General features: G+C 42.8%; 1 protein-coding gene across 2 annotated transcripts in view; it reads right to left on the minus strand.

Annotated features, from left to right (window-relative positions):
- The window catches only part of LOC144479447 (beta-1,3-galactosyl-O-glycosyl-glycoprotein beta-1,6-N-acetylglucosaminyltransferase-like), a 107,804-nt gene extending 85,545 nt beyond the window's left edge, over positions 1 to 22,259 (minus strand). For both annotated transcript variants that reach the window (XM_078198125.1, XM_078198126.1), the window contains exons 1-2: positions 22,190 to 22,259; positions 19,607 to 19,858 (exon numbers count right to left, since the gene is read on the minus strand). The gene's annotated coding sequence lies outside the window, so the exon portion shown is untranslated. The remainder of the gene's footprint in view (positions 1 to 19,606; positions 19,859 to 22,189) is intronic.
- Positions 22,260 to 24,748: the final 2,489 nt, after the last annotated feature.

Consider the following 24,748-nt stretch of genomic DNA (forward strand, 5'->3'; position numbering starts at 1 on the left):
ACTATTTCTTGGTCTACTTCCTTAAGTACTCTGGGATGTAATTATTAGGACAAAGAAAATTACAGCACAGGAACAGACCCTTCAGCCCTCCAAGCCTGCACCGACCATGCTGCCCGACTGAACTAAAGCCCCCTACCCTTCCATTTCCCTCTATTCCCACCCTATTCATGTATTTGGCAAGACGCCCCTTAAAAGTCACTACCGTATCCGCTTCCACTACCTCCCCCGGCAACGAGTTCCAGGCACCCACTGCTCTCTGTGTAAAAAAATCTGCCTCGTACATCTCCTTTGAACCTTGCCCCTCGCACCTTAAACCTGTGCCGTCTAGTAATTGACTCTTCCACCTTGGGAAAAAGCTTCTGACTATCCACTCTGTCCATGCCTTTCATAATCTTGTAGACTTCTATCAGGTCGCCTCAACTCCTTCGTTCCAGTGAGAACAAACCAAGTTTCTCCAACCCCTCATAGAATCATAGAAACCCCACAGTACAGAAAGAGGCCATTTGGCCCATCGAGTCTGCACCGACCACAATCCCACCCAGGCCCTACCCCCATATCCCTACATATTTTAGCCACTAATCCCTCTAACCTACACATCTCAGGACACTAAGGGGCAATTTAAGCATGGCCAATCAACCTAACCCGCACATCTTTGGAACGTGGGAGGAAACCGGAGCACTGGGAGGAAACCCACGCAGACATGAGGAGAATGTGCAAACTCCACACAGACAGTGACCCAAGCCGGGAATCGAACCCAGGTCCCTGGAGCTGTGAAGCAGCAGTGCTAACCACTGTGCTACCGTGCAGCCCGAAACTACAACTCATAGCTAATGCCCTCCATACTAGGCAACGTCCCGGTAAATCTTTTCTGTACCCTCTCCAAAGCCTCCACATCCTTCTGGTAGTGTGGCAACCAGAATTGAACTCTATATTCCAAGTGCAGCCTAACTAAGGTTCTGTAAAGCTGCAACATGATTAGGCCCTGGGAAGTATCGCCTTCAATCCCATCAGTTTCCCCAACACCATTTCTCTACTATTACTGATCTCCTTCAGTTCCTCCCTCTCAATAAACTCTGTGTTCCCCAACATTTCTGGTATCTTATGGGTCCTTTGTGAAGATAGAACCAAAGTATGATTAGCCATTTCTTTGTTCCCCATTTTAACTCCCCTGTTTCTGACTGTAAGGTATTCTGACTGTATGGTATTCATTGTCAAACCTGATATTAAGGACTCTTAGGTAAGTTATTAGAGAGCACCTAGTATTTGGAAGTCAGACTCCAGCCATGCCTGGCAGTCACATGGAGCAATGTCACTAATGATCTCAGGCCATTCTGACAGGGATTGATGCCCATGAGACAGTAAAAAAGAGTTTTGCTCTTATATATAACTGACACTGCCTAACCTTGGGACTCCTTGTTGGCCATGATGTGGAGAAGCCGGTGTTGGACTGGGGTAAGCACAGTACGAAGTCTCACAACACCAGGTTAAAGTCCAACAGGTTTATTTGGCAGCACAAGCTTTCGGAGCGCTGCTCTTTCATATTCAGCAGAAACTGATAGCCAAGTTCCGCACACATGAGGACGGCCTCAACTGGGATCTTGAGTTCATGTCACACTATCTGTAACCCCCACAACTTGCCTGGGCTTGCAAAATCTCACTAACCGTCCTGGCTGGAGACAATACACACCTCTTTAACTTGTGCTTGGCCCTCTCTCCACTCACATTGTCTGTACCTTTAAGACTTGATTAGCTGTAAAGACTTGCATTCCAACCATTATCTTGTAAATTGAGTTTGTGTCTGTATATGCCCTGTTTGTGAACACAAGTCCTCATTCACCTGATGAGGGAGCAGCGCTCCGAAAGCTTGTGATGCCAAATAAACCTGTTGGACTTTAATTTGGTGTTGTGAGACTTCTTACTGTGCTTACTCCTTGTTGGGACAGACTGGTCATTGCAATGTATCTAACTCCTGATCTCCCTGAATGTGGCGTGCTTTATACCGGCTTGAAAAGCAACAAACATGTTACTTAGTTGGGTGCAAAACTGCACATAGATAAAGAACAAATCTCACTTATGACATAAACATTTATGTTATATGCTTCTTAAAACAATGAGGATGGATGCTGATGACAATGGCTAATCCTTAGCTGCAAGGATTGGGAGAGCTGATGAGCTACAAGGGACCAGGGGAAATTCCAAACTTTTATCTTTGGCCTTCTCGGTTAGTTGCTCTCAGATGAGTTAGCAGTAGGAGAGCCTCAATTAATTTCCGTCAACATTCTGGGGGACTACCATGAACCTAACTGGACCAGCCACATTAAAACTGGCTGCAGAGGACGGGAATTGTGCGGCAAGTAACACGCCTGACTTCCCAAAGACTTTCCTCCACCAAGTTGAGAGTTCACACTCCACTTGCTTGGATAAGTGTAGCTCCAACAATATTCCATGACAAGGGTAGCCAGTAAGAAGTCTCACAACACCAGGTTAAAGTCCAACAGGTTTATTTGGTAGCAAATACCATAAGCTTTCGGAGCACTGCTCCTTCGTCAGATGGAGTGGAAATGTGCTCTCAAACAGTGCAAACAGACACAAAATCAAGTTGCAGAATACTGATTAGAATGCGAATCCTACAGCCAGCCAGGTCTTAAAGGTACAGACAATGTGGGTGGAGGGAACATTAAACACAAGTTAAAGAGATGTGTATTGTCTCCAGACAGAACAGCTAGTGAGATTCTGCAAGCCCAGGAGGCAAGCTGTGGGGGTTACTGATAATGTGACATGAATCCAACATCCCGGTTTAGGCCGTCCTCATGTGTGCGGAACTTGGCTATCAGTTTCTGCTCAGCGACTCTGCGCTGTCGTGTGTCGTGAAGGCCGCCTTGGAGAACGCTTACCTGAAGATCCAAAGCTGAATGCCCGTGACTGCTGAAGTGCTCCCCCACAGGAAGAGAACAGTCTTGCCTGGTGATTGTCGAGCGGTGTTCATTCATCCGTTGTCGTAGCGTCTGCATGGTTTCCCCAATGTACCATGCCTCGGGACATCCTTTCCTGCAGCGTATCAGGTAGACAATGTTGGCCGAGTTGCAAGAGTAGGTACCGTGTACCTGGTAGATGGTGTTCTCACGTGAGGTGATGGCATCCGTGTCGATGATCCGGCACGTCTTGCGGAGGTTGCTGTGGCAGGGGTTGTGTGGAGTCGTGGTCACTGTTCTCCTGAAGGCTGGGTAGTTTGCTGCGGACAATGGTCTGTTTGAGGTTGCGTGGTTGTTTGAAGGCAAGAAGTGGGGATGGCCTTGGCGAGATGTTCGTCTTCATCAATGACATGTTGAAGGCTCCGGAGGAGATGCCGTAGCTTCTCCGCTCCGGGGAAGTACTGGACGACGAAGGGTACTCTGTCCACCGTGTCCCGTGTTTGTCTTCTGAGGAGGTCGGTGCGGTTTTTCGCTGTGGCGCGTCGGAACTGTCAACAGTTCTGTCAACACGGTGGACAGAGTACCCTTCGTCGTCCAGTACTTCCCCGGAGCGGAGAAGCTACGGCATCTTCTCCGGAGCCTTCAACATGTCATTGATGAAGACGAACATCTCGCCAAGGCCATCCCCACACCCCCACTTCTTGCCTTCAAACAACCACGCAACATCAAACAGACCATTGTCCGCAGCAAACTACCCAGCCTTCAGGAGAACAGTGACCACGACACCACACAACCCTGCCACAGCAACCTCTGCAAGACGTGCCGGATCATCGACATGGATGCCATCATCTCACGTGAGAACACCATCTACCAGGTACACAGTACCTACTCTTGCAACTCGGCCAACATTGTCTACCTGATACGCTGCAGGAAAGGATGTCCCGAGGCATGGTACATTGGGGAAACCATGCAGACGCTACGACAACGGATGAATGAACACCGCTCGACAATCACCAGGCAAGACTGTTCTCTTCCTGTGGGGGAGCACTTCAGCAGTCACAGGCATTCAGCCTTGGATCTTCAGGTAAGCGTTCTCCAAGGCGGCCTTCACGACACACGACAGCGCAGAGTCGCTGAGCAGAAACTGATAGCCAAGTTCCGCACACATGAGGACAGCCTAAACCGGGATGTTGGATTTATGTCACATTATCAGTAACCCCCACAGCTTGCCTCCTGGGCTTGCAGAATCTCACTAGCTGTTCTGTCTGGAGACAATACACATCTCTTTAACCTGTGTTTAATGTTCCCTCCACCCACATTGTCTGTACCTTTAAGACCTGGCTGGCTGTAGGATTCGCATTCTAATCAGTATTCTGCAACTTGATTTTGTGTCTGTTTGCACTGTTTGAGAGCACATTTCCACTCCATCTGATGAAGGAGCAGTGCTCCGAAAGCTTATGGTATTTGCTACCAAATAAACCTGTTGGACTTTAACCTGGTGTTGTGAGACTTCTTACTGTGTTCACCCCAGTCCAACCCCGGCATCACCACATCAAGGGTAGCCAGGACATGGGAAAACCACCACTGGAAAGGTCCTGTCCACATCACAGATCATCCCAACTTGGAAATACATTGCAGTTCATTTTTGTTGCTGGGCCTAAGTCCTAACAGCATGTGAGTGTGCCTACACCACACAGATTGCAGCATTTCAAGAAGGTGGCACACCACCATATTCTCAAGGGTCCTAAATACCAGCGTTGCTAATACAAAACACGTGTGTCCCAGTGCTTTGGGAGGAAAGCGAGCCAAGATCATGTTCCTGAATACTATCCAGTGATTCCTTGGGTAAGGAAATATCGGGCTTATCAGCAATTCCACCCCCCGCCTGCTCGCATGCTGACACTCACAACCAGGGCTCATAGATGAAGAATGGCTGCTTGTTTAAGGAACCATGGAAATGTTCCCCAGTGCAGTCAGTTTCAGGAGAGGAGAGAAAATCAATTGCTGCTGGAATTAGAGCTTGAACCTAGATTTATCATGGGTCCTGTCATCATGTTGAATCTGTTATGGCTGAAGATCAGGCCTCTTGTTTTATCAGAGAAACCCATGATGGCAGATGTATCTTGTGAATTGTATTACACCAATGGAATTTAAAGGCTTCATATCATCTAAGGCGCATGCAGACTTAGTTTAGCATAGTTGATTATTTTTACAAGATCTACGACAACATGCCTAGAAAAACAATTACATCAGTAAATCCAGTGACTGTATTGGGGGGGATTAGGGTACTGAATACATGCATAGTAGTGCTACTTCGCTGCCCCAGTTGATACAGGGAGCATGTAACACTATTTCGATCAGAAATTCTCAAAATCAGTTGCTGGTCTGTGCTGATCACAGTTGGAGATTTAACATTATATTTTTAAAATATCTAATTCTCTTCGAAATGGTAGTCTCTGGTTCAATGGCCACTTGTGATAAAATGGTCTGATAACATTTCTTATAACTCAATCTTTATTTCTGTAGAGAATATCCCGAGTGTTATTCCCTTGATAGCAAACCCCTACCTTGTGGAAATAATCATTCACATTCTATTCATAAGTAGCAACAGTCCCTGTACCTCAAAAAGAACACTTATACAAATTGTTTTTGTGGCATTTTGACACAAAAAGGTCTAAAGTGACCTGGTCAATCAATATTCATCCCTCAGCTAACACCTAAAATTAGATTACCTTGGTCATTATCACATTGCTGTTTATGGGAGTTTATTGTGCAGAATTTGCTGCTATCTTGCTTACATTACAACAGTGAGTGCATTTCAAAATGCATTTTGGGGTGGCACGGTAGCACAGTGGTTAGCACTGCTGCTTCACAGCTCCAGGGACCTGGGTTCGATTCCCGGCTTGGGTCACTGTCTGTGTGGAGTTTGCACATTCTCCTCGTGTCTGCGTGGGTTTCCTCCGGGTGCTCCGGTTTCCTCCCACAGTCCAAAGATGTGTGGGTTAGGTTGATTGGCCATGCTAAAATTGCCCTTATTGTCCTGACATGCGTAGGTTAGAGAGATTGGTGGGTAAATGTGTAAGGATGTGGGGGTAGGGCCTGGGTGGGATTGTGGTCGATGCAGACTCAATGGGCTGAATGGCCTCTTTCTGTGCTGTGGGGATTCTAAGATAAAGGAGGTCATTTAGCATACTCTGTCTCTGTTGGCTTGTTCAAAGCTCTATCCAATATGCAGCACTCCCCTCTTCTTTCTCCATTGTCCTTCTTTTAAAGTATATATCTACTTCCCCTTTGAAAGTCACTGCTGAATCTATTTCCACCACTCTTTCATGCAATGCATTTCCAGGTCATAACAACACATTGTGTAAAAGCAATTCTAATCTCCCCTCAGCTTTTTGGCAATTACCCTAAAGCTGTCTTCTTTGATCACCAACCCTTCTGCTAGTGGAAGCTATCTACCTATCAAAACTTCTCTTAATTTTAAACACTTCTATTAATTCTTCCTTTAACATCCTTTGCTCATACGACCTTCATTCGTCTCCTCAATTACTTGAATTCCCTCATTCCTGCTACCATGCAAGCTTTTCTTTTCAAAGAAATAGATATGTCCACATAATTTCATTTGTCACACATTAGAGTATAAACAGTTTCCTGCTTATCTTGCAGACTGTTGTGACTTGGTCTTCCCCCAGGTCAGGAACTAAAGATTTACTAATACTCACCAATGTCCAGAAGTTTCTTGCAACAGTTAGCTTTTGATTGATGTATCTATTTAGATAATTTCCTCACAGGAAGTTTTTAAAAATTCATTCATGCGTCATGGGCGTCTCTGGCTGGCCAGCATTTATTGCCCATCCCTAGTTGCCCTTGAAAAGGTGATGGTGAGCCGCCTTTTTAAATTGCTGCAGTCCATGTGCTGTGGGTTGACCCACAATGCCATTAGGGAGGGAATTCCGGGATTTTGACCCAGCGACAGTGAAGGAACGGCGATATATTTCCAAGTCAGGATGGTGAAGAGCTTGGAGGAGAGCTTGCAGGTGGTGGTGTTCCCTTGTATCTGCTGCCCTTGTCCTTCTAGATGGAAGTAGTCATGGGTTTGGGAGGTGCTGTCTAAGGATCTTTAGTGAATTGTTGCAGTGCATCTTGTGGATAGTACACATTACTGTTATTGACTGTCGGTGGTAGAGAGAGTGAACGTTTGTAGATGTGGTGCCAATCAAATGGGCTGCTTTGTCCTGGATGATGTCAAGCTTCTTTCGTGTTGTTGGAGCTGCACCCATCCAGGCAAGTGGGGAGTATTCCATTACATCCCTGACTTGTGCCTTATAGATGGTGGATAGGCTTTGGGGAGTCAGGAGGTGAATTATTCGCCGCAGTATTCCTAGCCTCTGACCTGCTCTTGTAGCCACTGAATTTATGTGGCAAGTCCAGTTGACTTTCTGGTCAATGGTAACCCCAAGGATATTGAGTTGGGAATTCAGTGATGTTAACATCATTGAATATCAAGGGGCTGTAGTTAGTGTGTCTCTTATTGGTGATGGTCATTGCCTGGCATTTATGTGATGCGAATGTTACTTGTCACCTGTCAGCCCAAACTTGGATATTGTCCAGCTCTTGTTGCATTTGAACATGGACTTTTTCAGTATCTGAGGAGTCGTGGATGGTGCTGAACATTGTGCAATAATCAACGAACATCCCCACTTCTGACCTTATGATGGAGGGAAGGTCATTGATGAAGCAGCTGAAGGTGGTTGGGCCTAGGACACTACCCTGAGAGACTCCTGCAGAGATGTCCTGGAACTGAGATGACTGACCCTCCACAACCACAACCATCTTCCTCTGTACCAGGGTATGACTCCAACCAGCGGAGAGTTTGCCCCCTGATACCCATTGATTCCAGTTTTGCTCGGGCTCCTTGATGCCACACCTGATCGAATGCAGCCTTAGTGTCAACGACTGTTACTCTCACCTCACCTCTGGAATTCAGTACATAAACTGCGGACTTAAATGGACAGCCCAGTTAAACGCAGCTCCATTTTAGCAGTAAACACGCAATCATGTTTTCACCCCAATGAGCACTTATGTGGGAATTGACTTGTTCCTATTGGTAAATTGATTCCAGCCACACTGTGCAATTAAAATATAAAATGTGACTTTATACAATATTTAACTTATTGATTTCATTTTTTTTTGCTGTGTTTGCTCTGCCCGTACGTCAGAACAAAAGGATTGTGATTTCGCTACTCATCTATCAGAATGATCCAATTGGCTGAATGGGTCTGGTCTGAGCCATTCTGACTGTGATTTATATGATTTAAGATTCTGAAGCTGGAAGTGGCACAGCCGATGACAGTCTATTAAAGTGTGTCACATTGAGCTTGTTAACAAACTGCATCACCCAGACAAACAATGTAGTTTCTTTAGGAATTATTTCAACTCTTCACCTAGTTACAGGGGATGTGAGGTTTGGAATAGGGTGGCAGCGTTGTTGTTGGTGGTGCATGGTGATCAACAAACTGAAATTCCAAGCTTCATCTTTTACTAAAGAGCCTTTTGGTACAAGAACAGCCAATAAACTCAAAGGCCTGTCCTTTTGATAGATTAATCCTTCACCTACGCACATTCCCACCACCCCTTCTGGAACCAAAAATAAATCTAACTATCCCTTGATCCTATTTATAATGTTCACTTCAATACCTTTTCCTGATTGGATTATCCATTAGGTAAAAAATATTGTCTTTTTTACTCCTAACCTCACTTTTAACCTCTGTTCCCTGGTTTTTAAAGCCTTTACAGTAAGAAGTTTAACAACACCAGGTTAAAGTCCAACAGGTTTATTTGGTAGCAAAAGCCACACAAGCTTTCGGAGCTCCAAGCCCCTTCTTCAGGTGAGTGGGAATTCTGTTCACAAACAGGGCATATAAAGACACAGACTCAATTTACATGAATAATGGTTGGAATGTGAATACTTACAACTAATCAAGTCTTTAAGATACAAACAACGTGAGTGGAGAGAGCATCAAGACAGGCTAAAAAGATGTGTATTGTCTCCAGACAGGACAGCCAGTGAAACTCTGCAGGTCCAGGCAAGCTGTGGGGATTACAAATAGTGTGACATGAACCCAATATCCCGGTTGAGGCCATCTGATTCGGCCTCTGATATTCGGGTAATCGTTCTCCAAGGCGGCCTTCAGGTCACACGACGGTGCAGAGTCGCTGAGCAGAAACTGATAGCCAAGTTCCGCACACACGAGGATGGCCTCAACCGGGATATTGGGTTCATGTCACACTATTTGTAACTCCCACAGTTGCCTGGACCTGCAGAGTTTCACTGGCTGTCCTGTCTGGAGACAATACACATCTTTTTAGCCTGTCTTGATGCTCTCTCCACTCACTTTGTTTGTATCTTAAAGACTTGATTAGCTGTAAGTATTCTCATTCCAACCATTATTCATGTAAATTGAGTCTGTGTCTTTATATGCCCTGTTTGTGAACAGAATTCCCACTCACCCGAAGAAGGGGCTTGGAGCTCCGAAAGCTTGTGTGGCTTTTGCTACCAAATAAACCTGTTGGACTTTAACCTGGTGTTGTTAAACTTCTTACTGTGTTTACCCCAGTCCAACGCCGGCATCTCCACATCATGTTAAAGCCTTTATCATAGGGAACAGTCAGCTTTCTAGATATCATTCAGAATCATGATTAATTGTGAGTTATTTTAATTTCAGTTCAAGAATCAAAGAACTGGAACTGGCAATAGGGGCTACAAAGTGAAAATAAAATCAGCTGGGGTTGCTACTTCTGATGGGATCTGGTTATCCTGGATGGAAAGCCCACAAGGTTTTGGAAGATAATGATGAATATGACAATGTTCAATTAACATCACAAGCTTTGACATCCCTTTTCTACTGAGCTTATGTTAGCTTCACTGAAATCCACAACCACCTGACTGCTACTTCATTGAAAGCGTTAACCCAGTGGAGGAATAGAGACAAATCTGCCTTCAGAGCAGTTTGCAGAAGATCTTTTGGTGCTTTCATAGAGGTTTACAGCATGGAAACAGGCCCTTTGGCCCAACTTGTCCATGCCTTCCTTTTTTTTAAGTCCCGAAGCTAGTCCCAATTGCCCGCGTTTGCCCATATCCCTTGATACCCATCTTATCCATGTAACTGTCTACATGCTTTTTAAAAGACAAAATTGTACCAGCCTTTACTACTATCTCTGACAGCTTGTTCCAGACACTCACCACCCTCTGTGAAAAAGATTGCCCCTCTGAACCCTTTTGTATCTCTCCCCTCTCACCTTAGACCTATGACCTCTAGTTTTAGACTCCCCTACCTTTGGGAAAAGATCTTGACCATCTAGCTGATCTATGCCCCTCATTATTTTGTAGATCATCCTTCAGCATCCGACGCTCCAGGGAAAAAAGTCCCAGTAGCATCCTAGTAAATCTTCTCTGCACTCTTTCTAGTTTAATAATATCCTTTCTATAATAGGGTGACCAGAACAGTACACAGTATTCCAAGTGTGGCCTTACCAATGTCTTGTACAACTTCAACAAGACATCCCAACTCCTGTATTCAATGCTTTCTGGAGCTGCTATCTCTTTGGTCAGTCACCCTCAATCTGGGCCCAGTCCCAGTAACATGAGTGGAGTCAATCAACAAGAGGCTGCTGTTTTGCAAGCAGCTCCAACCAAGGTCCTCAAAGGTCTCACAAGAGGAGCAACCACAGTGACTGACTCGATAACAGAACCTGATGACCATTCATGATTTTTTTTGCCTATAGTTCTGTATCGGGTAGTGGGGTTTGCCAAATGATTCATCAAGCAAGTGGGTGCCCACATTCATGTTTTGACGTGAGATGGCCCAATGTTCAATCAGGAGAATTTAAAACAAAGTAAATGAACAAGTGATTTTTCAGCATGTGGGTCCTCATCTCGTGCAGTACTGTAAGTGTAGCGTGACTCGACAACCACACCAGTAGATTATATGCGTGTGGAAATATATTTACCCTTGACACAAGAAATATTGAGTACACGGACAAAAATAGTACCATATCCACTTGATCCCAAGGTACTGTATAGTCTGACTGTGCATGTGCTCGAAATAAGTATTGGCAAAAAGCCAAGTCACTTCACTTCTTTGATCCTAAAAATCCATGAAGATTATTCACAAAAATCAGATACTCTATCTGCATCTGGAATCAGAATACAGGGGAACCAATTTTAAACAGCAACATCATGTACCCACCAGATGTATGTGAGACTTGGGACCCATCCAATTTCAGAGTCTACTTTTCAAACAACATGGTCGGTTCTTTTTAAAAGCAGAACTCCATTTACCCTCATGTCAGAAAGTTATCGGTTCTTGGGCAGCAAGGATGTCAGAATGCTAGCCACAGTCCCACCACCTGCCGTGCTCCTGTCCCAACCCCCTTTTCCGCCCCATGCTCTGCCAAGTCCTATTCTGCAAAAGGTCTGAGGTCCCAATACACTGCCAGGTAGGCCAGGAATGCCATTCCATTTAATGTGGAGGCTAATTCTGCATTGAAAGGAATATCAGTGGGGTTGGGAACCAATGCTACAGAACCTGCAGTGAAATCTTCATTTGAAACCCTTATAATTCCAATTACACTCGTTCACATTTTATGACAATAACATCTAAATAACTTGCACTTACATGAAGACTTTCACAGCCTCAGAATATGTCAAATTGCTCTATGGCTAATTAAGTTTTAAAAAATATATAGACCCTGTTATAATGTTTGAACTACATAACCAACATGCTGACCCATGAACAGCAATGGGATAAATGAGCAGATAATCTGTTTTAGCGGTGTTAGTTGAGGGATAAATATCGGCCAGAATACCAGGGAGAATTCCTCTGCTCTTCTTCAGATAGTGTAAAATGTCCACTTGAGTGGGCAAATAATGCCCTGGTTTAATGTCTCATCCAAAAAGTGAAACATCTGACTGTGCAACTCTCCATCAGTATTGTACTGAAGTGTCAGGCTGGACTATAAAGTCAAATCTTTGTAGTGGAACTTGAACTCACAACTTCCTGACTCACAAGGGAGAGTGCTACCACTGAACTTAAGTACAGCAGAACCTTTAGTATCAGCTTAATCTCCTGGTGAATGATGAAAGTTGGTGGATAAGTGAGAATTCCAAATTTTGGTCCAGCAATGCCCTTGCGTTGGAATGAATAACGCTAACTCATATTTGCACAGCACCTTCATCATAGAAAAATATCCAGTGTTGCAAACGAAGACAATCATTTTGCAAATGATCATGTTATGGTGGATAATCAGGAAGGTTGATATTTGCAATATCCTACTTTAATGCTATATGTTACATCAAACGTACCAAATGCAGTGTATGTGCAGGGCCCCTATGACAGTGTAACAGGCTGCCGATGTTTGTGATTTCCATTTGAGCATGGCTCCAAATCCTGCTCTGAATATTCAAACCAATCAAGAACAGCATTCTAAAATAAAAATAATGACTCAACGACCTGAAACATTAACTCTGTTTCTCTCACCACAGATGCCGCCAGACCTGCTGAGCACTTCCAGCATTTTTCTGTTTTTATTTCAATATTTCCAGCATCTGTAGCATTTTGCTTTTGTGTGAGAGAAGGATTCAACTGAGAATGATAGAAGAAACGGAGTGTAGAAAAAGATCAGGCAGAGTTTGTGCTCTTGTGCATTAAGCAGTTTGAGAGTGTGTGTGGCCAGTGTGACATTAGTGTACCTTTAAGAAAGGATTTTTAAAAATCATGATTTCTGCAGCTCTCATAGCTTCAGTGATTTCTTAGTTCACAGCTTCAGTGATGTCACTGTTGCCGGGTTGCCTGGAAATGTCTGTTATTTGCTACTTAAGTGGTTTAAATGGGGTTGTTTGTGTGTTTACTCTGGGATTAGTTTTATGATCCCTCATTGTTAGGAGGATGGTCATGTGTTTTTGGACAGTTTATTTTCAGTTTCAGTTTGGAGCTGCAGGTTTGAGTTTTTAATTTTAGAAGGGACAGCAAGCTAAAAAGAACTGTTTTCCCTCTCTCCCTGTTGTTTTGAAAATTCTGTTGGTTAGCTGAAAACTAGATTTTGCTATTCTGAGGGGTGAAAATCTGCTGTTGTTGGAGGCTGGACCAGAGTCTCTCTGGTGTTTTGGGAAGCTGCCTTGTCTTCAAACTGTTCAGAGTGAATCCAGAGAACTGCAAACTTCAACCAAAGGACTCCAACTTCCATTATCACATGAGCAGTATACTTCACCTTATTGAACTACTACAGTCCATGTGGTGTAGGTAAACCCATTGTACTGTATTGAGCCTGTTTGAAGGGTTGTTTAAGGGTTTTGTTTTGATTGGAACACATTCGATATCTTTGTTAAGGATTATACATTATAGCGGTTGTTTTGTAATTGGTAAAAGTTCTTGCTAATTTTCTTACATGTTAACTATATTCTTAAATAAGCTTTGCTTGATAAAAGCTCCCTAGTTAGTCATTTGAATCATACATGAAGGGAAGCCTATCATGCTTATCCTAGCCAAATTCAAGATGCAAAAGAGAGTGTGTGTGGCCAGTGTGACATTAGTGTACCTTTAAGAAAGGATTTTTAAAAATCATGATTTCTGCAGCTCTCATAGCTTCAGTGATTTCTTAGTTCACAGCTTCAGTGATGTCACTGTTGCCGGGTTGCCTGGAAATGTCTGTGTAAGAAAATTATGATCCAAGCGGGCTCCGTGAAACACTCTGGAGTTTCTGACCTGAACCATTATACCAGACAGTGAAAAAGGACAGGATTAGATTCAACCCTTGCACCAAGAAGTCTGCTTAATGACATTTGGGTTTGGAAGTCTGCAGGAATTCCACCAGCCCTTGCTGTAACTCCTACAGGAGACCAACAAATGTTGCGAAATGGCGACAATGCCCGTTTATATTATTTCTTTGAGAGATCCATCAGTCTACCACTTGACTAGGTGAGTGTAACTCTAACATTCTCAAGAATGTCAACACCATCGAGGGGACAGCAGCCTCTTGATCAGCACCCCATCCACCACCTTAAACATTCTCTTCTTGTGGTACAGTGGTTAGCACTGCTGCCTCACAACACCAGAGGCCCGAGTTCAATTCCCAGCTTGGGTGACCTATCTGTGTGGAGTCTGCACGTTCTCCCCGTGTCTGCGTGGTTTCCTCTGAGTGCTCCGGTTTCCTCCCACAGTGTGAAAGATGTGCCGGTTAGGTGCATTGACCATACTAAAATCCCCCTCAGTGTACCCGAACAGGCGCTGGAGTGTGGCTACTAGGGGATTTTCACAGTAACGTCATTGCAGTGTTAATGTGGGCCACTTGTGACTAATAAATAAACAAACTACCAACAGTGTGCACCATCTACAAGATGCACTGCAGCAACTCACCAATGCTCCTTCAACAGGACCCTCCAAACCTGAGGCCTTTACCACCTAAGAGCGCATTGATCTTTCTCTACACCCGAGCTAAGACTATAACATTACATCCTGCACTCTCTCCTTTCCTTCTCCGTGTACGGTATGCTTTGTCTGTATAGTACGCACGAAACAATACTTTTCACTGTATTCTAATACATATGACAAAAATAAATCAAATCAAATCTAGAACTACCACCTAGAACGAGAAGGGCAGCAATGCATGGGAACACCACCACCTGCAAGTTCCCTTCCAAGTCACACAACCCTGACTTGAAACTATATCATCGTTCCTTAATGTCACTGAGTCAAAATCCTAAAACTCCCTCCCCAGCAGTACAATGGGTTTACCCTACACCACATGGACTGTAGTAGTTCAATAAGGTGGCTTCTGTGAGTTTCAGTGACCGAAACTGAAAGCAGTATTCCTGATGGTATCTGACCGAAGCTCTGTCACATTACCTCTATTTGACATTCGTGTAAGATCTAATCATCTCTTTATTCTACATTAACAACAATGAGATATATCAGCAGTAATGATAAAGAGATCAATTTGTTCTACTGGAAGTCTCAAAAGATAATGAAAAATGTTAGGAACAATGGTCGACTCCATTGTAAGATTAATCGGTAATATCATAGAGATCTGTCAAATCTGTGAAAAATTCTATATTGTGTGGCTGAGATCGTAGTCATTAGCTTCACTTGACTCACAAACATATCAATCATTGTTGCATTCCAGTAATGAAGTGGTATTTGAATGTGTTATGTACAATGCAGAATTTTAAACTGCCTTGACTGAGACCTATGACTCATGGAGATCTCTGTGACAGATGGCCATATATTATTTCATTCTTCTCTTATGAGAAGGCTACTGCCTACCCATCCCCACCTCCCCCTCCCCTGAAGACATGGAGCTAGCTGGTTATTTCAAGTTTCATAGAAAGCAGAATACACAATAATAATCACTACCGATGACACTGCATCACCAGATATCTGTGATGAGTAAGCAGATTCAGCTAATCCTGGTTTATCTGTTTAGACAACAATACATTTATTACTGAATCAAATGAGACTTTTGCCTCTGTGACCTATGCTGATGTGTGTGTCATGATATAGAAATTGTGAAGTTTGTGATAGATTCATTACAGCATAGAAGAAGACCATGTGGCCCATTAAGTCTATGCCTGTTCTCTGTATAGCAATCCAGTTAGTGCCATTGCCCTGCAAATTTATTTCCCTCAAGTACGCATCCAATTTCCTTTTGAAATCATTCATCATCTCTGCTTCCACCACCTATGTAAGCTCTAGGCTATTATCATTCACCGAACTAAAATGTTTTCCTGCGCATTCTCCATGCATCTTCAGCCTAAAATTGTAAATCTCTGTCCCTTCGTCCTTGTATGATCAACTAATGGAAACAGCTTTTCTTTGTCTACTTTTTCTAAACCTACATAATCTTATACATCTCTATCCAATCTCTCTTCAACCTCCTTTGCTCCAAGGAGAATATGGATGAACACTGAACAGATTTGTATGGTATTTCTTTCTGCAATATTGTAATGGAAGTATTTATTTGAAATAGGTTATCCTTCTGTCAAAATAGTTGACAAAGTAACGCCAGGTGAACCAATTAAGTGTTCATCAATTTCAAAACTTCCATGTGTCAATCACTTTTTGTGTGAAGGATTTTCTAATTTTTTTCTAAATTTGCTTTTGGCTAGTTTGACCCTGTGACCCCCCCCCCCCACCCCCCCTTGTCTCATTGTTTGAAGCTGTGTTCCAGATGTATGTTTTTTACAGCATTTATTGTCCTATTTACCTCGACAACATGTCCATTCAGTCCCTCCAAATGCCTATAATTGTCCGATCCTCCAGGTGAGGTCACACAGAGTGGCACAGTGGTTAGCACTACTGCCTCACAGCGCCAGGGACCCATGTTCGATACCCGGCCTGGGTCACTATCTGTGTGGAGTCTGCACATTCTCCCCATGTCTGCATGGGTTTCCTATGGGTGCTCCGGTTTCCTCCCACAGTCTGAAAGACGAGATGGTTAGGTGCATTGGCTAAATTCTCCCTCAGTGTACCTGAACAGGCACTGGAGTGTGGCGACTAGGGGATTTTCACGGTAACTTCATTGCAGTGTTAATGTAAGCCTACTTGTGACAAAAACTTAAACGTTAGCTAGGAACTATTGTACCTCAGAGAAGTACCAGCCTTAATACTGCAGCACCAACCTGCTCTAGCTCCACAGGTGTGCTTGAGAGACTTGAATCCAGTCTCTTTGGATGGAATCTGAGCCAACTAAAATAGCGATTTGGAAAACGAAAATCAGCTCTTGGTGTCATCATAAACAAATCTCAGTTGTTATTCCATTTAGAGTAATAGGTCCTATCCAGCTTCTTACAGAATATTTTAGAGAGATATAAATCTCTAGAGGGAATCTTCATTTTTAGAATCAAAAGGGGTTGAAAACAAGAGTGGAAGGAAACAGGGTCATACTGCCTTGTGTACTCACAGATCATACACTAACTGGGGATGAGGGACAACAGTCATAGGAGCTGTGAACTTTGCGTTGCTTGCAATCCCAGGTATTTAGTCCAGCTGTAGTTATTTTGAAAGGAAAAATAACATGGGTTTCAGATGAAACAGCCAACAGCTAAACCTTTTCTCAAATTAAGTAATTTTTCAACTCATAAAAACTCAGTAGAGGTTATGGCACAAAATGAGGAAGCCAGGAGTCAGAGATTTACACAATGTATTCTAACTGAATTTATGTGACTTTTCGGTGAGAATATTCTGCACACTGTCAGCTAAATATTTTATTGCAGGAGCCAATGAGGAATGGTGATAGCAGAAAGCCTTGCCGTTTATCCATTTGCTGGTCAGATTAATGAGAAAGTTTGGCGCTTATCGACTGCTGATTGAACTGTTGACAGAACAATGAAACACACTTAGATCCTGTTACAGGGAACAAAAATACACATCTGGAACCTGCTATTGGGAATAAGGATTCACACCTGGAGCTGTTTTTGGAAGTAATGATCCACATCTGGAACCTGTTACTGGGAACAATGATAAACATCTGGAACCTGTCATGGGGAACAATGAGACAGATCTGGAATCTGTTATTGGGAGCAATAAGTCATACCTGGAACCTGTTGCAGGAGCAATAACACACATCTGCAGTCTGCTTTTGTGAACAACAGTATAACCTGAAACCTTATTAGAACCAATGATTCACACCTGGAATTTGTTAGTAGAAAGAAAATGGTTCACACCTGGAACCTGTTGTTTGGAACAGTGATACATATCTGGAATCTGCTTTTGGGAACAAGAAAGCACACCTAGAATCTGCTAGTAGTCATACTTGAAATTGCCCCTTGGGCTATTTGATGGACCTGAAACCTGCTCTTGTCATCAGTTGTAACTGGAACCTATCATGGGATCTCTGAAGTAAACTGGAATCCGTCATTAGGAGCACAGAGCCATTTCAAAACCTACTATTGGGAACTATGAAATATAATCAGAATGTTGTTTGCAATAGTGGGAGACACCCAGAATCTGACTAACAAGGCAACAAAACTGGAGGGTAATTTTAAAAATGGGCACACAGTTGGCAAATTAACTTCAATATAAGCAAGTGTAAAGTTGTGCATTTTGACAGGAAAAATAAGGAAGTCATATGCTGCTTTGAAAAGAATAATCTAAATCGGGAGAGGAACAATGGGATCGATAGATATAAAATTACTAAAAGGAACAATGCAGGCTATATGGAAAATTATGCAGATTATACAGAAACTGGGCATTCAGTCCAACTGGCCTATACCAATCTTAACATGACTATGTTTATTTGTATACACATATTCCTTTCTCCCTCATGTGCTTGATTAGCTTCCCCTTAAATGCATCTGTGCTATACTTGATGTAAGTGTTCCTTGTAGTGGTGTTATGCAATTTTCGCCACTCTTCGGCTAGAGAAGTTTCTCCTAAATTCCCTATTGGATTTATTAATGACTATCTCACATTTATGCTCTCCATTTTTGGTCTTCCCCACAAGTGGAAACATTTCCTCCACATTACCCTATCAAGCCTTTCATTATCTTAAAAATCTATCAGGTCATCATCCAGTCCTTCGCTATAGAAAAAAGAAACTCAGCATGTTCAAGCTTCCCGGATACCTATAACCCTCTTGGTTCTTGCAACTATTCTGGTGAAACCGTTTTCTATCTTCTCCAATATCTCTGTATCCTTTTTATACATAGACAGAACTGTGCAACTGCCCCAAGCATGGTTTAACCAAGGTTCTAGATGTGTTTAACATGACTTCCTTCCTTTTCAATTCTATCCCTCTAGAAATTAACGCTGGTGCTTAGTTTGTATTTTCCTGGATTTATTAACTTGTGTTACTACTTTTAGTGATTTGTGTATCTGTACCCCTAGATTCCTTTGTTGCTCAATCCTGTTCAGACTCTTGCATTCATGTGACCTCTTTATTAGTCTTTGTTGGTCAGTAGCTGTACTATAATTGATCTCAGTGTCATATGATCCCTTTTGGACAGTGAATGTTTATATTATTAGAAATGTCCATGATGCATGGTAAAATTGACCCTTGCTTTAAAAAATGGCTCTTGGGCAAACACCAGAATAGCAACAATAACTAACTTGTGGCACATTGATTAGCACTGCTGCCTCACAGCACCAGGGACCCGGGTTCGATTCCCGGCTTGGGTCACTGTCTGTGCGGAGTCTTCATGTTCTCCCTGTGTCTGCAGGGGTTTCCTCCGGTGCTCTGGTTTCCTCCCACAGTCCAAAAGATGTGCAGGTTAATTGGCCATGCTAAATTCTCCCTCAATGTACCTGAACAGGCCCTGGAGTGTGGCGACTAGGGGATTTTCACAGTAACTTCATTGCAGTGTGAATGTAAGCTTACACGTGATTAATTAATAAATAAACTTTAACTAATGTGAAACGACTTGCTACTGTCTCCCAGTAGCAGTCAGCACATTGAGTAGAAAAGGGAAGAAGCATTGTTGCTTTTTTAAAAATTCTGGAAAGAATGAATCTTGCAGACTCTATGCTTCCAAAGATAGGATCTAAATGAGTCTTGATTTTTGAAGAATCCCGATGTGCCTCTGGAACATCAAATCCATTAAAAAATGGTAAATTTCAGGCCAGGAATTGGCTTTTTTGAGCATATTATTTCACTGCTTCATGTTGAGGAACAATGTTAAATAAAGTATATATAACACTTACCTGAATTGGAGAAAGTCTCAGACGCGTTGACTCTCCTGCTTAAAACGCTGAAATGCTTGGTTGTTGTGTTCCTGGGCCAGCTGACGGCCCTCTTTAGGGAGGTACAGGGCCCTATTGTTCCTTGAAGGCCACTTTTTAAAAAGATGTTCTTTCTCCAATTTACACCCATGTTTTTAAGTCGTTGATACAGGTCCTGCGTCCTTTAGATTCCCAGCACTTTAGAAACTTTGTGACTGGGTACTGAGGTCAAAGCTGTTATGATGCCAAAAAAGATTCATGTTTGTACTTGGTGTGCTTTTTAATTATACACTTTAGTTCTCTGTAACTTGGTGTTCCATATGATTACTCTTTTGGCTCCATTTTCTGCCCTTTGCTACTTTCTATGTAGTAAAACTATGCTCATTCTGCAGGTGAAGTGATTCAGTACAGCAATAAACTTGAATAATTTAAATTCACCTTCAAAAGAATCTCTGAATTTACTGATGGGGTAAGTGCAGATTAAGTAGACTTGAATAATCTATATCACCAGCGCAGTGGTAAATATGAAAACTGACCAATGCCTTTCACCTGCAAAGCTACTGGCAGTGACAATCTAGAGTGAGTTTAATGAAGCAGTACGGCTGCCAGTGAGACCCACCTGGAGGCTACCTTTACCATTAGCTCTGGAGGCAATGTGAATCACCTAAAGGGGCTATTTGTCCCAGAGTCTCTGATGGAAGAAATACCATTAGGGGAAGATATTAACATTGCAACCAGAGAAAGAAAGAGAGATACAGAGGCAGAGAGGGCATCGTCTTTTCTGGCAGAGCACTGAGACCACCTGTACAGGCCAGTGTTGTAATTTTTCCCACTTCTCCCTCTGCATTGCTTTCCCCCTAGTCTTTAGAGAAAGTACACCAGCCAGAAAGTGAAATCACAATTTGCAACTAAAGCTGATCCTTTTGGGATTGATAGGATGGCCGTGCATTCATTTTCCAGATTGTGGGGCTTCAGCGAAACTAAACTGACCAGCTTCTTGGCTTGTTGTGGGGAGGCCTCATAAAAACAAGTAGGTTTTCCAAGGCCTCATAAAAAACAAATAGGTTTTCCAAGTGGTGGGGCTTAGTGAATCTGGCAACTTTAAGGTCTTTGGGCTACTCGAGACCAACGCATCACCCCACAGAAACAAATAGCTCTTTAAACATCCGTATGTACACAATTGTTTATCTTTCACCCTGATGTTGTCTGACTCCAAATAGGGAATTAATGATTAGTTTGAACACAGAGGCCTTATAGTCTTCTGAACTACAGCATTACAGCATTAAGTGCATTCAGAAGTTGGAGGAATGTTCTTGGATATGAGAAGGAAATTTTTGACAATAAGGTTCTTATCAACAGCAACTGCATCATAACATGAGTATTTATGTGTAAGGCTACAGACGTTTTGTACAGACTTGTGGGGTGTGGTATCCAGAAGAGGGTGTTGTATTTGGATTTGAAGAGATTAATGGGGTTGTGGTGGGGGTGGGGGGGGGGGGGGGGGGGCAACACATAGCAAAATACAGCCTGAAAGGCACACTACACTTCAATCAAACATTTTACTGGTCATCTGCCTGACCAGCTGCAATTTTCTTTTAAGTAACCGTCTCTATTCTGAGGACTTCTAATGAATAGATTCAGCCCACTTGTGAATTTATACTGCTTTGCCACGTTTAACATTGGGATGAAGAACAGGAGCCCAACGGTCAGCAAAATAACTGTGGCAACAGAGTAAAAATAACTTGAAGGGAAAACGATCAGTGCAGAATCAGTTTGGAAATTTAACAGTGAGTGTGGAGCGGTGGGGGTGGGAGGGGGGGTGTAAGAATCGTTTAGTCATCAATTCGAGTGAAAGAGCCTTGAATCATAAATGTTAAACTGGACAGAGAAAACAAAGCAATAAAAGGAATTCCAGCTTCTGAGCATGATAGAAACAAAATTTATACATTTCAGTATCGCTACATCGAAGGACGGATGCAGATGTGTGGATAATTAAAATACTAATTTGGAGTATTTAAAATTAATTTTGTTCAAAATAGTTAAGCCTCAATGATATCAGGACTGCCCAACAGCCAGAAGCAAACAGTAACTGAATATAATTCAGAATGGAAACTTTTCATTGACCTTTCTCTATTACAGGGAAATACATTCCAATATTTTCTGGGATTTCAGTTGCGAGTCTGTTGGAAAAGGCTGTTGCGTATAAACTGTTTACAAACCAAGTTCGAGAAGTTTGGCAGAAGTGAAAGAATACACAGACTGAATGTCATAAAGTATATTTGTAACAAACACACATTGGTTTAATGATCCTTTATTATAAAAGATCTGATTCTTCCCCAAACTACTTTTCATTATTGCTCACCCTTCGATCTTGCTTTTTATTGAGACATGTTTATGAATTATTCATCTTGAGAAAAAAAAATTAGACTAATCTCTATCACTTAAAAACTTGCCCAAAATCATGCAAAGAAAAGTACTTTCACTTGTGTATAGGGCTGTAACTTTTCCGTGTCAGTTTCAGAAAATAAGTTAACTTCACGTCAAGAAAACCGTTGGTTTACTTACTTTTCTTTTGATTAGTGTTTGTATTAAGTGTTCGATCTGTTGTAGAAATCTTGTGCCGTTTTAGAGTGAGCGTGTGATACAGTTATAGGCAGGACATTCACATGGGCCGTCTATTGATAGAAGGGGATCAATCCCTGCCCACATATGGCCAAAATCTCATAATTGGCACCAGTTCAAAATATCTGAATCAGCTGCTCGCGACAGCACAAGCCACTCAAGGTCAGGGCCTTACTGCGGGGGTTTATTTCATGGACATCACACTTTGCTCAACATTTCTTTTTGCTGCTTTTATGTTTAGGAGGAGAGGGTGGTGCCACAGAGAATTAGACACTTAAAGAAAAAAAATGGCTTTGGAGTAAACTTTGAATAAGGCCTAAAAAGAGGCTTAGCAATCGTGATTAACCCCTGCTCATTTTTGTGTGGTAGGCAGCCCAGTGCTGAACATACTGCTGAATGGCTGCACCCCTCAGCAAGGGCCCAATTTTGTCTGAGGCTAGCACCACTTAAAGCTAACCTTCACTATCCCAAAGCTACGCTGCATCTCTTAAAAGTGATGTACATTCTGGCTGTAGCACGTGGCCAAAGTAGCTGCATGTCTCTGAACAACAACAATTTATTGATAGATAGCATAGTTAACATATTATTACACCCCAAGGCAATTCACAGGAACGTTATAAAATAAAATATAATACTGAGACACATAAAGGAATATTACACTAGATGATCAAACACATCAAAGATGAAGCATCAGATCAAACCCAAGATGGGATGCAATGTCTTATCATGTCAGCTTGGATCTTCTATGTCTTTCCTGTGGGGACCTTGAATTGGATTTGGTTTTTGGAGCATGCAAGGAGATGGATTTGGGCTTGACCGGTCCACTTTGTGCATTGACTTTATAACTTTAAAAATGGAATAAAAAATTTTCAAAAAAATAAAAAACAAATAAACAAAAAATAGCTAAGGACAGAACAGTTCCAATGGTGTACTCACCTTCTCAAACCTCAGGACTGCTACAAGCCTCATGACCACAAGTCTCAGCTTCCACACATTGCCAGCTGTTCAACTATGATAGCTACATCACCCAAACCCATTTCAGTACACTCACTGACTTACTTTCCTCTCACTTGCTGGACAAGGTGGCATACAATCAGAGGCAGCAACACTTAACCGGGGATGGGGGGGACGGGGGGGACGACGCAGGAATGGATGCATGTCCTTACCTCCAGGAGGGAGACTGTATTCACCATTATTGGAGCAGTCAGAACAGAGGGCAGAGCTGAAATCATTGAAGATGACAGTATGTTCCTAACTAATCTGAGGTAGCGTGGCTCCATTAAGGAACAATCCTTCACGCAAAGCTGGGATAATCAGGAGCAAAGGCGAGCAGTCCCAAGGCTGGAGGGCTTCAGTTGGAGTCAGGGCATTGATAGTAAACCTGTAAGAGTTGTGCTGTTGAACCTTTTGTATATATAGTTCTTCTTATCAACAAACCCTTTAGTTAATTGTTTGCCACATTGCGTCGCCTTGAGTTATTACACTGGTGCCAAGGAAAAATTGGGACAGTCGTTAAGAGTCTGAGTGCAGAGTTGGAGGGGGAGGAGAGAGATCACTTGAAGTCGAAGTGCAAAAAGATGAAGACTGTCTTAAGACGCCATTATTTGGGAAAATAGAACAATTTGACCCCGAACTTGAGAGTTGGGGGCAGTATATTGAGAAGCTGTGGTATTTTTTCGTGGCGAATGAAATGGCAGTCAATGAGAAACAAAAGATAATATTGCTCACAGTCTGTGGCCCATCGCCATACAACCTGCTGAGGAGCTTGAATCCTGAAGATCCTGACAAAAAAACTTTCAACCAGTTAGTCACTTTGGTTAAGAATCACTATACACTTCCGTAATCATGCAAAAATACAAATTTCATTCTGCGTCTAGAGAGCCAGGAGAGACTGTCTCCAGCTTTGTGGCCAGAATTCGACAGCTCGCTAAGCACTGTGGGCCTTCATTGGAAAACATGTTGAAGGATCATTTGGTTTGTGGGATCAGCAACCCCAACACCCAACAGAAACAATCTAACCAAAATTTCACTGGAGAAAGCAGTAGAGATGGCCCAAGCGACTGAGTGCGCTGAGTAAGGCATGTGTGAGCTTCAGGGCATGCAGAATGAGGTGAATCAGTGCAGTGAGAAACAGCCGCTGCAAGAAAAAGCCTGAGTGAGGACAGAGCGGAGAATGAAAAGAGTCATTCAGCACCAGGGTCTGAGACATGTTTTAGATGTGGGAGAGACCACCCCCAAGAAACGTCCGATGCAAAAACTGTGTCTGCTTCAGATGTAAAAAGAGCCACCTGCAGGCTAGGAGTAGAGAGAAACACAGTATACCCCCAAGAAAGGGAAATGATTAGTACAATCCCTGTAAATAAGCTGGCGGAGGAACCAATGAAGGGAACCGAGACTTACACATTCAGTCAAGTTCAACTCAGGAAAGTACCAGCTACAGAGATTGTCCTAATGGTAAACAGCTGCCCCCTGAAGATGGAGGTTGACACTGACTTGGCAGCC

This window comes from Mustelus asterias, chromosome 26 (assembly GCF_964213995.1).
Source record: "Mustelus asterias chromosome 26, sMusAst1.hap1.1, whole genome shotgun sequence".
NCBI lineage: Eukaryota > Metazoa > Chordata > Chondrichthyes > Carcharhiniformes > Triakidae > Mustelus > Mustelus asterias.